The sequence below is a fragment of the Ranitomeya variabilis genome, chromosome 2, assembly GCF_051348905.1.
Source record: "Ranitomeya variabilis isolate aRanVar5 chromosome 2, aRanVar5.hap1, whole genome shotgun sequence".
NCBI lineage: Eukaryota > Metazoa > Chordata > Amphibia > Anura > Dendrobatidae > Ranitomeya > Ranitomeya variabilis.
The window spans coordinates 387,016,981-387,032,333 of NC_135233.1; the positions used below are offsets into that span (position 1 = coordinate 387,016,981).

The 15,353-nt window shown below is 46.8% G+C and overlaps 1 long non-coding RNA gene across 1 annotated transcript; it reads right to left on the bottom strand.

Annotated features, from left to right (window-relative positions):
* Positions 1-5,337: 5,337 nt before the first annotated feature.
* Positions 5,338-12,464, bottom strand: LOC143806223 (uncharacterized). The gene is made up of 3 exons (XR_013221411.1): positions 12,450-12,464; positions 10,444-10,500; positions 5,338-6,817 (listed from the first exon to the last, which is right to left on the bottom strand). It is a non-coding gene; the product is annotated as an uncharacterized LOC143806223 (long non-coding RNA).
* Positions 12,465-15,353: the final 2,889 nt, after the last annotated feature.

The following is a 15,353-nucleotide window of genomic DNA, read 5'->3' on the forward strand; positions in this document are numbered from 1 at the left end:
ATCATGTATCTCTGTATACAGTGAGCTCCTCCTAGAGGTGACTGCAGAGAGGATCTTATCTATCGCTGTATACATGGAGCCCCCCTAGTGGAGACTGCATACAGAATCTTATCATGTATCTCTTTATACAGGGAACTCCCCCAGTGGTGGCTGCAGACAGAATCTTATCATGTATCTCTGTATACAGGGAGCTCCCCCTAGTGGTGGCTGCAGACAGAATATTATCATGTATCTACATACATAGAATCCCCTATAATGATGGGCGTAGGAAGTCAAGTTGCTATCATATATCATCAATTCTTGTATCTGTGTTCCAATTTCCAAGGCATCTAGAACCGAGCAACAAACTTTTGATGAGGCGACACTAATGCTTTATTAAGTGGTAATATATCGCAGGTTTTCCCGCAGGCCATAGAAGCAGCAGACTGATACTGTTATATAATCTATGATCTACATGTGACTCAGCAACTAAAACTGAAGCTCTGGATGTGACAATAGAAAAGAGAGAAGCCCCTGCTGACACCCTACAGGAGAGAGAGAGGACCCCACTAACCATATGAACTCTCATTTCATAAGAGAGAGATCCCTTATTGCTGATTTTCCTGTGCAGACCGGGCGGCGCGGGGTTAAGGACGGGGTACTGTAATGCTGACACCGGCACCACTTGTGAGCACATATTTTATACTGACACACAGATATGGGGCTGTCAGTCTTGCCAGCTCCGTCCCTGCCCCCCCCCCCCCCCCCTCGGACTGAGGGTTGTGTCCCCAGGTCTCCTGTAATCCATTATATCCTAGCAGCTGCCACCAGCGGGGGATGGGGTCAGCGTCCTCCTGTATTGCATTGGGGGGGGGGGTTGTGTTTCTCACAGAGAAGAGCACAGTTCGAGGTTTAGTGACGGAAGGACATTTTCACTTTCTTAAATCCGAACAGTCGCCGCGTCACATGATTTCATCTCGCCGCTTCCATGTACTGAGGTCGGAGTTCCTCGTCATTACACAGGCGATGTCATCAGTCTTTTCATGAGGCCGAGGTGTGAATTCTCGGGACGGTCACATCCGGATGTGTTTTTCTATACGTGCTCTCTGTCTGTCTCTGTACCCTCGTCATAGAGCATGGCAAAAACCAAACCCAGGACATAGAGCATGGCAGAAGCCAAACCCAGGTTATGGAGCACAGTAGAAACCAAACCCAGGTCATAGAGCATGGCAAAAACCAAACCCAGGACATAGAGCATGGCAGAAGCCAAACCCAGGTTATGGAGCACAGTAGAAACCAAACCCAGGTCATAGATCATGGCAGAAACCAAACCCAGGTCATAGAGCATGGCAGAAGCCAAACCCAGGTCATGGAGCACAGTAGAAACCAAACCCAGGTCATAGGGCATGGCAGAAACCAAACCCAGGTCATAGGGCATGGCAGAAACCAAACCCAGGTCATAGGGCATAGCAGAAACCAAACCCAGGACATAGAGCATGGCAGAAGCCAAACCCAGGTCATAGAGCATGGCAGAAGCCAAACCCAGGTCATAGAGCATGGCAGAAACTAAACCACCTGTGGGTCCACCTGCACTCCCCGCTCCCTCACTATAGCCTGGTATGTGTCTAATATAATCCGTGTTATGGACTGAAGGCACATTAAAGACGTATATCTCAGCAAACTGGTGAGTGCCGCTGTCTTTCATCTTTCTGCGATATAGAAAATGGGATTATCACTGTTTTGTTAAGCTGAGCACCAGAATCCAGTTTGGCAAACCGCATGTGAGAGGAATTGCAGCATTAAATAGAAAAAAAAAAAAAAAAAAAAGGGCTGTTGGTGTCCTGGTGCCATTCCACTTCTAAATGAGGTTAGGTAAGTAGTTTGGAGCCGCAGTTTGTGTTCCTCTTTCAAAGTTGTGCTGTGAACTCACCCATCTCACATGGAGGACAACAGAAGCTCTGACCAATGCAAAGAGCAGGGCGGAGGCCCCCAAATAGGGACTGAGGACTGTTCCCCCACTGGTGTTGTTAGGGTGGTGGAGTTTTACCCATTGTTATTCCTCCATGTGAACAGTAGGGATCCAGAGAGATGACCCTGTGGTGGGTGGAGAGCTGGCTAGGTCTGTATAGGAGGGTAAACCAAAAAAAATGAACTGGAGTATAAGTTGGTATGCATGTAAAATAGGAGCATGTTCACACTGGATATTAAGCAGCCAAAACCCAACACAGAAGCAAAATGACCATGTACCCTGCTGTAAGTAAATATGAGCTGGACAATACGTTTATAGAGCTTCCCATCATCACTATGACACATGGTAAGGTTTTAATACTAGAGGTTAGGACCGTCCCGAATTTGGCTACACCTTGACACTGGTGGGATGGCTTTTACGCTTTTTTTAAAATAAAAAAACAGTTTACTAAGTACCCTGTTTATTTATATGCACTATTGCTTTTATTTAATTACAGCAGGGCATATGTTCATTTTGTTTCTGCCTTGGGTTTTGTCAGTGTTGGAATAATGCTTATTATTGTATATATTGCATGAACTACTATTTACTTCTGTTTAATAGTGCATGAGATTCTGTCTCCAGCAATAGTGTTGTATTGCTAATAATAACAGCAAGTTCCTGCTCACACTGTGTGCAGCTGGAGCACAGTTTTACTTTCACTTTGCAAGCTGGCAGACAAGATGCTAAAATCCTATGCTATAAGAAATACCAGTTGTAAGCTGTGTTTCCTTTATTCCAGAATAAATATATATTCACTGTTGAACGACTGGACAGTACAGAGATAAATCCGCTGACAACAGTCTGTTTAATGACCAGTGTGAACATGCTCTTATTTTGCATGCATGCCAACTTATACTCCAGTCCATTTTTTTTCGGTTTAATTTCAGGTTTCTCAATTTAGTGCAGGTAAAGGTGTCCACTGTGGGGTCTCAGCTCAGACCCTATGGGTGACTCCAATGGCAGCTCTCTGATGTCTGCCTTCAGCAATGCATGATGGGTATTTGAAAGGCTATAATTAGGTTTACATGGGGCTGTACCTCAAGCTTTGTCTCCCTGGTGTTGCACACCAGAATCCAAAAGGTTAAAGGTCAGTAACTAACAGGAGCAGAGACACTGACACAAGGATTTATATATAAGTAGTTAGCCCAGGCAGGGGTCAGTACTACAAGGGTTGCTTTTTTTAATGTTTCATTTGTAGTGCGAGGTCTTTTTCACAGTTGTTCACTTTTTGTGATATTTTAAGAAACATGACAGGATCGGGGGAAGGGAGAAAACTAACCAGAAGAAGAAAGAATAGTCCAAGAACTTCACATAGCAAGGACGATAAAGACACCTGTCTACAAAGCACCCGGGGGTAAAGGAGGAGACAGAAGAAAGAGTGGAGGGATGGAGGCAAGAGGGTAAAGGAGTGAAAAGGGAAGAGAACAATACTGAAATAAGGGGAACAGGAGACAGAGATGGAGGCAAGAGGGTGAAGGAGTGAAAAGGGGTGAGAACAAGACTGAAGGAAGAGGAGACAGGGATGGAGGCAAGAGGGTGAAGGAGTAAAAAAGGGGTGAGAACAAGAGTGAGGGAAGGGGAAGAGGGGACAGGGATGGAGGCAAGAGGGTGAAGGAGTGAAAAAGGGTGAGAACAAGACTGAAGGAAGGGGAACAGGGATGGAGGCAAGAGGGTGAAGGAGTAAAAAGGGGTGAGAACAAGACAGAAAGAAGGGGGACAGGGATGGAGGCAAGAGGGTGAAGCAGTGAAAAGGGGTGAGAACAAGACAGAAGGAAGGGGGACAGGGATGGAGGCAAGAGGGTGAAGGAGTAAAAAGGGGTGAGAACAAGACAGAAAGAAGGGGGACAGGGATGGAGGCAAGAGGGTGAAGGAGTGAAAAGGGGTGAGAACAAGACAGAAGGAAAGGGAACAGGGGACAGGGATGGAGGCAAGAGGGTGAAGGAGTGAAAAGGGGTGAGAACAAGACTGAAGGAAGGGGACAGGGATGGAGGCTAGAGGGTGAAGGAGTGAAAAGGGGTGAGAATAAGAGTGACGGAAGGGGAACGGGAGACAGGGATGGAGGCGTGAAAAGGGGTGAGAACAATAGTGAAGGAAGGGGAAGAGGGGGCAGGGATGGAGGCCAGAGGGTGAAGGAGTGAAAACAAGAATGAAGGAAGGGGAAGAGGGATGGAGGCAAGAGGGTGAAGTAGCGAAAAGGGGTGAGAGCAAGAGTGAAGGAAGGGGAAGAGGGGACAGGGATGGAAGCAAGAGGGTGAAGGAGTGAAAAGGGGTGAGAACAAGACTGAAGGAAGGGGAACAGGGGACAGGGATGGAGGCAAGAGGGTGAAGGAATGAAAAGGGGTGTGAGAACAAGACTTAAAGAAGGGGAACGGGAGACAGGGATGGAGGCCAGAGGGTGAAGGCGTGAAAAGGGGTGAGAACAAGAGTGAAGGAAGGGGAAGAGGGGGCAGGGATGGAGGCCAGAGGGTGAAGGAGTGAAAAGGGGTGAGAACAAGAGTGAAGGAAGGGGAAGAGGGATGGAGGCAAGAGGGTGAAGTAGCGAAAAGGGGTGAGAGCAAGAGTGAAGGAAGGGGAAGAGGGGACAGGGATGGAAGCAAGAGGGTGAAGGAGTGAAAAGGGGTGAGAACAAGACTGAAGGAAGGGGAACAGGGGACAGGGATGGAGGCAAGAGGGTGAAGGAATGAAAAGGGGTGAGAACAAGACTTAAAGAAGGGGAACAGGAGACGGAGATGGAGGCAAGAGGGTGAAGGAGTGAAAAGGGGTGAAAATAAGTATGAAAGAAGGGGAACAGGAGACGGAGATGGAGGCAAGAGGGTGAAGGAGTGAAAAGGCGTGAGAACAAGACTGAAGAAAGGGGAACAGGGATGGAGATAAGAGGGGGAAGGAGTGAAAAGGGGTGAGAACATAAGTGAAGGAAGGGGAAGAGGGGACAGGGATGGAGGTAAGAGCGTGAAGGAGTGAAAAGGGGTGAGAACAAGACTGAAGGAAGGGGAACGGGACAGGGATGGAGGCAAGAGGGTGAAGGAGTGAAAAGGGGTGAGAGCAAGAGTTTAGAAAGGGGAACAGGGGACAGGGATGGAGGCAAGAGGGTGAAGGAAGGAGAATGGGAAAGAGAATGGAGGCAAAAGGGTAAAAGGAAGAGGAACGGTAGAGAGGATGAAGGCGAGAGGGTGAAAGGAAGGGGAATGGCAGAGGGGATAGTGGAAAGAGGATGAAAGAGTGAAAATGGGAGGGGACAAGGGAGAACGAAGGGAAACAGGAGAGGGGAAGGGGATTGAAGTAAGAGGGTGAAAGGAAATGGGAGAAAGGATGGTGTTAGAGGGTGAAAGAGTGATAAGAAGAGAGGACAAGGGTGAAGGAAGGAGAATGGGAAAGAGAGAAGGGATTAAGGCAAGCGAGTGAAGTGAAAAGGAAAGAGGAAAATGGTGAAGGGGAAGGAGATGGAGGAAAGAGGGACAGTGGATGGGGTGAAGGAAAAGGGAAGAGACAGAACAGAGGTGAAGTAAGATAGAAAGGACATGGGTGAAGGTGGAGGAAGGAGTGGATAGGATGAAGGAAAGGAGGAGAGGAGAGGGTGAAGATAGGAAGATGGTTGGCTGAATAGGTCAAAAGAATAGGAGTGGAGAAAAAAATGGAATCATGGGTAAGAGAGCAGGTGAAGAAGAGGAAGGGTTTGAGGCACAGTGGATGAGTCGAATGAAAGAGAAAGGGAGGAGGTGAAAGGAGATGAACTGGAAAGTAGATGGGATTGGGTGAAAAAACGTGAGAAAGGGAAGGAGAGTGGACGGGGTGAAGAAAGTGGAAAGGACAAGGGTAAAAAAAATGGGTATCACTGAGGACGGGTAAATGTGAGAGTAAAGAAGGTAGAAAGTGGGAGAGTAAAGAATGGAGTTTAGAGAGTAAAGAAAGGTAAAGGGGAAAGAAAAAGAATGAAGCAAGGGGAACATGAGAGGTCCGGGATAATGGAAGGAGGGTACAGAGATGAAGGGAAAAGGACAGGTGGTGGAAAGAATTTTGGCAGGGAGATGGTAGGCAAAGAAAGGTGAGTAGTCAGCATGAAGAATACAAGAAAAGGGTGAGGAAGGAAAAAGAAGGATGTGAAAAGGGAAAGCAGAGGAAGAGAATAATCTAAGGGGTAGATGGAGGGGAAAGGGCATGGATGAATGAAAGGAATGGAGGGGAGAGAGGCTGGGGACTGCACTTCTGTTGTCAGACAAATGGATTCTGAATCATCAGGTATTCATCCCAAGCCCTCCTGTGGTGATCCACTCTGGAGAGGACTATTACACAGATTCACTGCTCTTACAGTAAAGAAGGCCAGACATTTTTGGAGATAGACTGTTCGTTCCTCCAACAGGAAGGTGCACGCATTTACAGTACAGACCAAAAGTTTGGAAACACCTTCTCATTTAAAGATTTTTCTGTATTTCCATGACTATGAAGGCATCAAAACTATGACTTAACACATATGGAATTATATACTTAACAAAAAAGTGTGAAACAACTGAAAATATGTCATATTCTAGGTTCTTCAAAGTAGCTACCTTTTGCTTTGATGACTGCTTTGCACACTCTTGGCATTCTCTTGATGAGCTTCAAGAGGTAGTCACCGAGAATGGTCTTCCAACAATCTTGAAGGCGTTCCCAGAGATGATTAGCACTTGTTGGCCCTTTTGCCTTCACTCTGTGGTCCAGCTCACCCCAAACCATCTCGATTGGGTTCAGGTCTGGTGACTGTGGAGGCCAGGTCATCTGGCGTAGCACCCCATCACTCTCCTTCTTGGTCAAATAGCCCTTACACAGCCTGGAGGTGTGTTTGGGGTCATTGTCCTGTTGAAAAATAAATGTTGGTCCAACTAAACGCAAACCGGATGGAATAGCATGCCGCTGCAAGATGCTGTGGTAGCCATGCTGGTTCAGTATGCCTTCAATTTTGAATAAACCCCCAACAGTGTCACCAGCAAAGCACCCACACACCATTACACCTCCTCCTCCATGCTTCACGGTGGGAACCAGGCATGTAGAGTCCATCCATTCACCTTTTCTGCGTCGCACAAAGACACGGTGGTTGGAACCAAAGATCTCAAATTTGGACTCATCAGACCAAAGCACAGATATCCACTGGTCTAATGTCCATTCCTTGTGTTATTTAGCCCAAACAAGTCTCTTCTGCTTGTTGCCTGTCATTAGTAGTGGTTTCCTAGCAGCTATTTTACCATGAAGGCCTGCTGCACAAAGTCTCCTTTTAACAGTTGTTGTAGAGATGTGTCTGCTGCTAGAACTCTGTGGCATTGACCTGGTCTCTAATCTGAGCTGCTGTTAACCTGCGATTTCTGAGGCTGGTGACTCGGATAAACTTATCCTTTAGAAGCAGAGGTGACTCTTTGTCTTCCTTTCCTGGGGCGGTCATCATGTGAGCCAGTTTCTTTGTAGTGCTTGATGGTTTTTGCAATTGCACTTGGGGACATTTTCAAAGTTTTCCCAATTTTTCGGACTGACTGACCTTCATTTCTTAAAGTAATGATGGCCACTCGTTTTTCTTTACTTAGCTGCTTTTTTCTTGCCATAATACAAATTCTAACAGTCTACTCAGTAGGACTATCAGCTGTGTATCCACCAGACTTCTGCTCAACACAACTAATGGTCCCAACCCCAATTATAAGGCAAGAAATCCCATTTATTAAAGGGAACCTGTCACCTGAATTTGGCGGGTCCTTTTTTGGGTCATATGGGCGGTGTTTTCGGGTCTTTTATTAACCCCTTTTTTTCCCACTGGTTGCGAAATTGACTTGACGTTGATTCGCTTTCCTCCCTAGTTAACAGGACATAGTGCGCCGGCGCATGCGCACTAATGGTTTTCGGCTTTGCCCGCAGTTGGGCAAAGCATACTGCGCGTGCGCAAGGCAAGATTGCTTTGCGCACGCGCAGTATGCTTTGCCCAACTGCGGGCAAAGCCAAAAACCATTAGTGTGCATGCGCCGGCGCACTATGTCCCGGAACACAGCGAAATACTTCCGGGACATAGTGCGCCGGCGCATGCGCACTAATGGTTTTCGGCTTTGCCCGCAGTTGGGCAAAGCATACTGCGCGTACGCAAGGTAAGATAGCTTTGCGCACGCGTTAACTAGGGAGGAAAGCGAATCAATGTCAAGTCAATTTCGCGACCAGCGGGAAAAAAAGGGGTTAATAAAATACCCAAAAACACCGCCCATATGACCCAAAAAAGGACCCGCCAAATTCAGGTGACAGGTTCCCTTTAATAAATGGGATTTCTTGCCTTATAATTGGGGTTGGGACCATTAGTTGTGTTGAGCAAATGTGCCCGCAGGATCCATTTTTTTCCCATAGACTTGTATTAGCGACGGATGGCCACACGTCGCATGCGTCGTGCGATGGATCCGTCGTCTGGAAAAAACGTTCAATGTAATGTTTTTTGTCTGTGTCGAAAAAACATACAGCGACGGATCCTGCGGCGTCTGTCGTTGGCTAGAATGGAAGCCTATGGGCGCAGGATCCGTTGCTGTCCGTCAAATGACGGAATCCAGCAACAGATTCCGTTTTTTTACACTGAGCATGCCTGGAAGGATTTCTATTCCTTTAATTTAACCCATTTTTCCTGCAGCTGCTGCATCGACGGATCCGTCAAAAAACAGGATCCAGTGCATCTGTTTTTTACAATCTGCACAGGATCCGTCTTTTCAACACTTTGACGGATTGTGACTGATTCTAAAAGACGGAAGTGTGAAAGTAGCCTAAGCGTAGTAGATGAGTCAATCTTTCTTCGTGAGAAGAGTACAACTTGAATCTTGCTCACCTGCTGTGGTTGTGCAAGGAGGCATAACACTGGGAAAAGTTTGCAAACAAGGGTGATCCTTCCACTGGTATGCTGCCCCTCTGTAATAACATGGAGATGATTTTCCTCTCCCAGAAAAAAAATTTCCTCCACGTGGATATTGTGAATAAGGATTGTGGTGAAATATGTATATATCTATGTGTGCAGTGAACTATGTATAGGTACAGGTGTTAATATGTATTATCATGAGACAGCAGACTTCTGTCTCCAATCTCGCCAGGGGGTCGTGCTGGGAGCCAAGAAAAAAAAGGGAAACATTTGACACCTCCTAGCTCTTTGAAGAGAGATGTCAATTACAGCCTGACACTATCTATCTGTGAGAACTTTTACACAGGGAATCTGAGAGCAAATAATATATTCATTTTGGGAGCAGCCGCGGTCCAATAAAAAAACAGCAATAATGATATTAACCTGAGGGTCTAGAAATCTGACCTCCAGAGTAAATTAGGCCTGTATACATAGAATCGTGTTCACATGTGAGGGCAGCCTAGGAAGCTGATGTGTTTCAGTCTACATTCAACCCCCCCTGAGGGAGCAGAAGGCAGACTACAAAGTTAGCTATTTTCTGTAAGTTTTCTCCTGTTTATTTTATACTGTTTTGCATACCTGTATGTATTTTTATTACTGTATTTTTATATATTTTTCCTTACTGTAAGCACTGTACTTTTTGCTTTAAAGCATAAAACTTTAACAAGCTGAACCTTGAATGTTCTAAAAGAATCTATAGCCTTAAACTGTATGATCCGTATGAGTGGTAGACAGTATTATTAATATTTCCGGGACTCATCGCCCGTGTGTTCGGTGAGTGGTGGCAGCGTGTATGAGCGGGTGTGTGGCCTGGGTTGGTGTGTGATTTATGTTCCCATTACAGCATAGGACAGAGGTTGAATGCTGGGCTTAGAATAGATTTACCCTTGCAGGCACAACCCCAAGTCACGTGCCGAGAGTGGTTACGTGACATATTAGTGAGAGCACAGAGAGGGATCCGTGACAATTGGCAGAGCGGTGGGATAGAATTATTTCTATTAGAGCATTAGTGCATAGTTTAAGCAATTATTCCCTTTACTAAAGAATTGGTATCCTTGCAAGGAGTGCACCAGTTCTACAAGGTTCAACTCAGTGCTTACTTAGATATACTTGCAAACAGTTTCCCCTCCCCGTTTTTCTTTGCTATCTTTTATTTGGCAAAGGTTGTTCATCGATATGGCAGCCCAGTACAAGAAGCAGAGCAAAGAGGCTCTGACCAACCTCTGTGAGCAGAGAGGAATAGAGACAGCTGACAAATCCAAGAAACTGCCAATACGCACATTGGTCGAGCAGGACATGGAGCAAAGTGCTGGGACATCTGGGCAAGGAGAGAGTTCATCTCAGAGAGATCGAGCAATGCCAGCTCTTGCACCGGAGGTATCTGATGGAAGTGCCAGTGCTGAGGAGCCTATGGACTGTACTTTACAAATGGACTTACAACAGCTGGGAACAAGTGATCCCAATCTGCGCATGCAGCTTATTCTACAGTACCGACAGGCTGCAGCTGGAAGGGAGGTAAGCCAAACGGGGACCCTTCTCCCTCTGCCGGCCGATCACCAGTGCTGTCCAAGCCCACCTCCTATGGGGTCCCGGGGAATAGACATTTTCTAGGTAATGCACGCCGGTGCTTCTCCTGCAACAAAGTGGGACATGTTAGCGCTGTCTGCCCTGATAAGGAGAAACACCCAACTACAACCACAAAGCCGTCGGTGTCCCCACCGTCTGTCCTCTTTGTGGCCGGCTCTGATGCGAGGGCTAATGAGAACTGTCAATCTGTCACTGTTGGCAATAAAGTCAGCATTGGTCTCAGGGACACTGGGGATGAGGTGACCCTGTTGCGTCCAGCCATGATAACCCCTGCCGATATCATACCAGGAAAAACTGTGTCTATAACCGGGATTGGAGGGGTCAGCCCTGCCGTGCCCATGGCCCGTGTGTACCTGGACTGGGGAGTAGGGAAGGGATGGAGAGAAGTGGGAGTATCAGAGGCTATTCCCACCAATGTGTTGCTAGGCACGGACCTGGGTTGGATGGTGTCCCACTATGTTCCTCCCTTGCAAGTAAATGCTACAGAGAAGGTGGAAGCAAGTGACCCACCTGAGATCCCGTGCGAGGAGGGAAAATGTCCCAATGCACAGGACTGTAATTATGTGGCAGCTATGACCCGGTGTCAGGCTGTGGCTCAGACTCAGGCCCATGCTGTGGCCCCAGAGCCTCCTCACATGGCAGACCCAACAAGGTCCCTGATAACAGACACTGAAGACTCCGCTTCAGACCAGGGCCTGGCATTCACACTAGGCCAGCGCCTGCAGACTGACAGCTTCCAGGAGGCCCTGCGGACAGATGTCAGTCTGGGGGAGCTCAGATGTCTTGCAGACCGACCCTCTGCTGCTTCTGACAAAGAGAGAGTATACTGGGACCAGGGCAGACTGTATAAGGACACACTCCCCACGGACACTACAGAATCTTGGGACTGTGAAAAGCGGCTGGTCGTTCCTTATCCATTTAGGGAACAATTATTGTGAATTGCTCATGAAATTCCTCTGGCCGGACACCTTGGAATACAAAAGACTAAAGCTCGCTTGACACATAACTTCTATTGGACCAAGATGGGGACAGATATTGCCAATTACTGTCGATCATATGTAGTTTGTCAGAGAGTTGGAAAGTCTGGGAATATACAGAAAGCTCCATTGATATCACTGCCTGTGATCGATGAGCCTTTCCAGCGAGTGGCTGTGGATATCATAGGGCCACTTGCAATCCCTAGCAGCTCTGGCAAAAAGTACATCCTCACAGTGGTGGACTATGCTACACGATACCCGGAAGCTGTGGCACTGTCCTCCATCTGAGCAGACAAAGTGGCGGATGCTTTACTGACTGTCTTCTCTTGTGTGGGTTTCCCCAGGGAGATGTTGACCGATCAGGGAACCTAGTTCATGTCCAGTCTGATGGAAAGCCTCTGCGAGAAAACATAAGTGCGGCATTTTGTGGGCAGCGCCTACCACCCCCAAACCAATGGACTCTGTGAGCATTTTAACGGAACATTAAAACAAATGCTGTAAATGCTGGTGGAGACTGAAGGGAGAGACTGGGAGCAGTACCTCCCCCATCTGTTGTTTGCCAACAGAGAGGTACCCCAGGCGTCTACAGGATTCACCCCCTTTGAACTGGTTTATGGGAGGAGGGTCAGGGGGCCACTTGATTTGATTACGGACTGTTGGGAGGACAACCCCAAAACTATGGGCGTCTTAGTGGTCGAATATGTACTGCGGCTCAGAGAGAGAATGCAAAAACTGAGCAACCTGGCCCATGAGAACGTGACCCAGGCCCAAATCAACCAGAAGGTCTGGTACGACCGTAATGCCAGACTGAGGGCCTATGAGGAGGGGCAGAAGGGTTGGGTGTTGGTCCCTATGTTACAGAATAAATTGCAGGCCGCATGGGAGGGACCATACACTGTACACAAGCGGCTAAATGATATTAACTATGTGGTGACACTAGATGAGCATGCAAAGCGTCAGAAGGTATTTCATGCAAATATGTTGAAGGCTCATTATGACAGCGAGACCTGTGTCTTACCTGTCTGTAGCCTGCCTGAACGGGGGGGGGCTGATCTGTTACTAGATGTGGGGGCTGGTACTCAGTACATGGAGTCCCTGGAGTCAGCAGAGTTTAACCCTGAGCTATCCCACAGTCAGCGGTCTGAGCTGATGGGGGCGCTCAGCGAGTTTACCGAAGTCTTCACAGGGGAGCCTGGGAGGACACACTTAGCAACTCACTATGTGGAAACTGGTACTAATCCCCCAGTACAGCAGTCTGCATACCGGGTGTCAGCAGAGGTGAAGGCACACATGAGAGAACAGGTAGAGGAGATGCTACACCTCAGGGTAATACAAAAATCCCAGAGTGCATGAGCCTCGCCTGTGGTTCTTGTCCCGAAAAAGGACCATACTACCCAGTTCTGTGTAGACTGCAGGAAATCGAATGTACTGACTACATGTGAGGTCTACCCCATGCCGAGGATAGACGAGCTGTTAGAGCAGCTAGCTAAAGCATCGTACCTCACCATCATGGACCTAAGTAAGGGATATTGGCAGATACCCCTGACCAGAGAAGCTCAGGAGAGGACTGTCTTTATAACGCCATTCGGGCTGTTTGAGTTTCTGGTGATGCCCTTTGGTATGAATAATGCCCCTGCCATCTTCCAGAGGTTGGTCAATCGCTTATTGGAAGGATGTCATGGTTTTGCCATCGCTTATCTCGATGACATAGCCATTTTTAGTAATTCTTGGGAGGAACACCTCGTACATCTTTCTCAGGTGTTGCAAAGGCTTAAAACTGCAGGTCTTACTGTTAAGCCAGGGAAGTGTCAGGTAGCCATGCGGGAAGTACAATACCTAGGACACCGGGTGGGGGGAGGACTGCTAAAACCTGAGCCAGGGAAGGTAAAAGCCATTACAGCCTGGTCCACCCCACGAACCAATAAGCAGGTACTGTCCTTCCTGGGTATGGCTGGCTACTATAGGAGGTTTGTACCAAACTACAGTGCTCTGGCCAAACCGTTAACTGATCTGACCAGGAAGAAACTTCCCAAAATTGTCTCCTGGAGTCCTCAGTGTGAGGAATAATTTTCTGCCCTAAAGTCGGCATTGGTTAGTTCACCCGTCCTTCAGGCCCCAGATTTCACTCACCGGTTTGTAGTGCAGACAGACGCCAGTACCTATGGGCTACGTGCTGTTCTCAGCCAGGAGAACCATCAAGGTGAGGAGCACCCAATTCTGTACCTAAGCAGGAAACTCCTGCCCAGAGAAGTGGCTTATGCCACCATTGAGAAGGATTGTTTGGCAATTGTGTGGGCTCTGCAGAAGCTGCAACCATACCTCTATGGGCGCAACTTCACTGTGATCACAGATCATAACCCATTGAGTTGGCTCCACAGAGTAGTTGGGGACAATGGGAAATTGCTTAGATGGAGTCTAATATTGCAGCAATATGATGTCACAATTCAGCATAAGAAGGGATCATGGCAATGCTGATGGCCTATCTCGCCAAGGTGGGGCAGAACCAGATACGTGCTCGGGAGCTAACCTCTAAGTCAACCCCCATGCACGTTCATAAGGAGGGAGGTGTGGTGAAATATGTGTATATATGTGCAGTGAACTATGTATAGGTTTATTGTGTGACTAGTAATGCTTTGAAATCTGTCCTGGAGGCTGCAGGTCTCACCCAGATGTTAATATGTATTATCATGAGACAGCAGACCTCTTGTCTCCAATCTTGCCTGGGGTCGTGCTGGGAACCAAGAAAAAAAAAAGGGAAACTTTTGACACCTCCTAGCTCTTTGAAGAGAGATGTCAATTACAGCCTGCCACTATCTATCTGTGAGAACTTTTACACAGGGAATCTGAGAGCAAATAATATATTCATTGGGGGAGCGGCCGCGGTCCAATCAAAAACAAGCAATTATGATATTAACCTGAGGGGCTGGTCTAGAAATCTGACCTCCAGAGTAAATCTATAAATTAGGCCTGTATACATAGAATCGTGTTCAAATGTGAGGGCAGCCTGGGAAGCTGATGTTTTCAAGTCTATATTCATCCCTCCCTCAGGGAGCAGAAAGCAGGCTACAAAGTTAGCTATTTTCTGTAAGTTTTCTCCTGTTTATTTTATACTGTTTTGCATACCTGTATGTCTTTTTATTACCATATTTTTATATCTTTTTCCTTACTGTAAGCACTGTACTTTTTGTATTAAAGCATAAAACTTTAACAAGTTGAACCTTGAATGTTTTAAAAGAACCCATAGCCTTAAACTGTATGATCCGTATGAGTGGTAGACAGTATTATTAATATTTCCGGGACTCATCGCCTCATCGTATAAGCAGGTGTGTGGCCTGGGTCGGTGTGTGATTTATGCTCCCATTACAGCATGGGACAGAGGTTGAATGCTGGGCTGAGAGAGGGGAGATAGATTTACCCTTGCAGGCACAACCTCAAGTCACGTGCCGAGAGCGGTTACGTGACAAATTAGTGACAGCACGGAGGATCTGTGACAAGGATGTTTCAGAGCGCTTCCTTCAGAGGACCCTTAACCCAATGTGGAATAAGAGGGCTATATATCCTAAGAACCATGTATCTCTGATGTTGAATCGGATCATATTTTATTGGCTAAGTAAAATGCAAAATTTAATAAAAGAAAATAAAAACTTATTAAAAAAACACAACGCGTTTCGCCCATGTAGGCATTCATAAGGTGTATAATAAAATGATTTTGTTGTAAGCTATTTATACCCCATTTTCATTGCTAATGGCTATCTATCAAACTCTTTAGCAGTTAGAATACGTATATTATAACTTCATTCCCAAGAAAATAATGCTGTACACACATATTATATAACATCCCTATCCCAGAGTTAAAACCTATCCTAGAGTTAAAACAATATGTCTGTAAAATCTAGGCAATCACACGTCAATATACATGTTC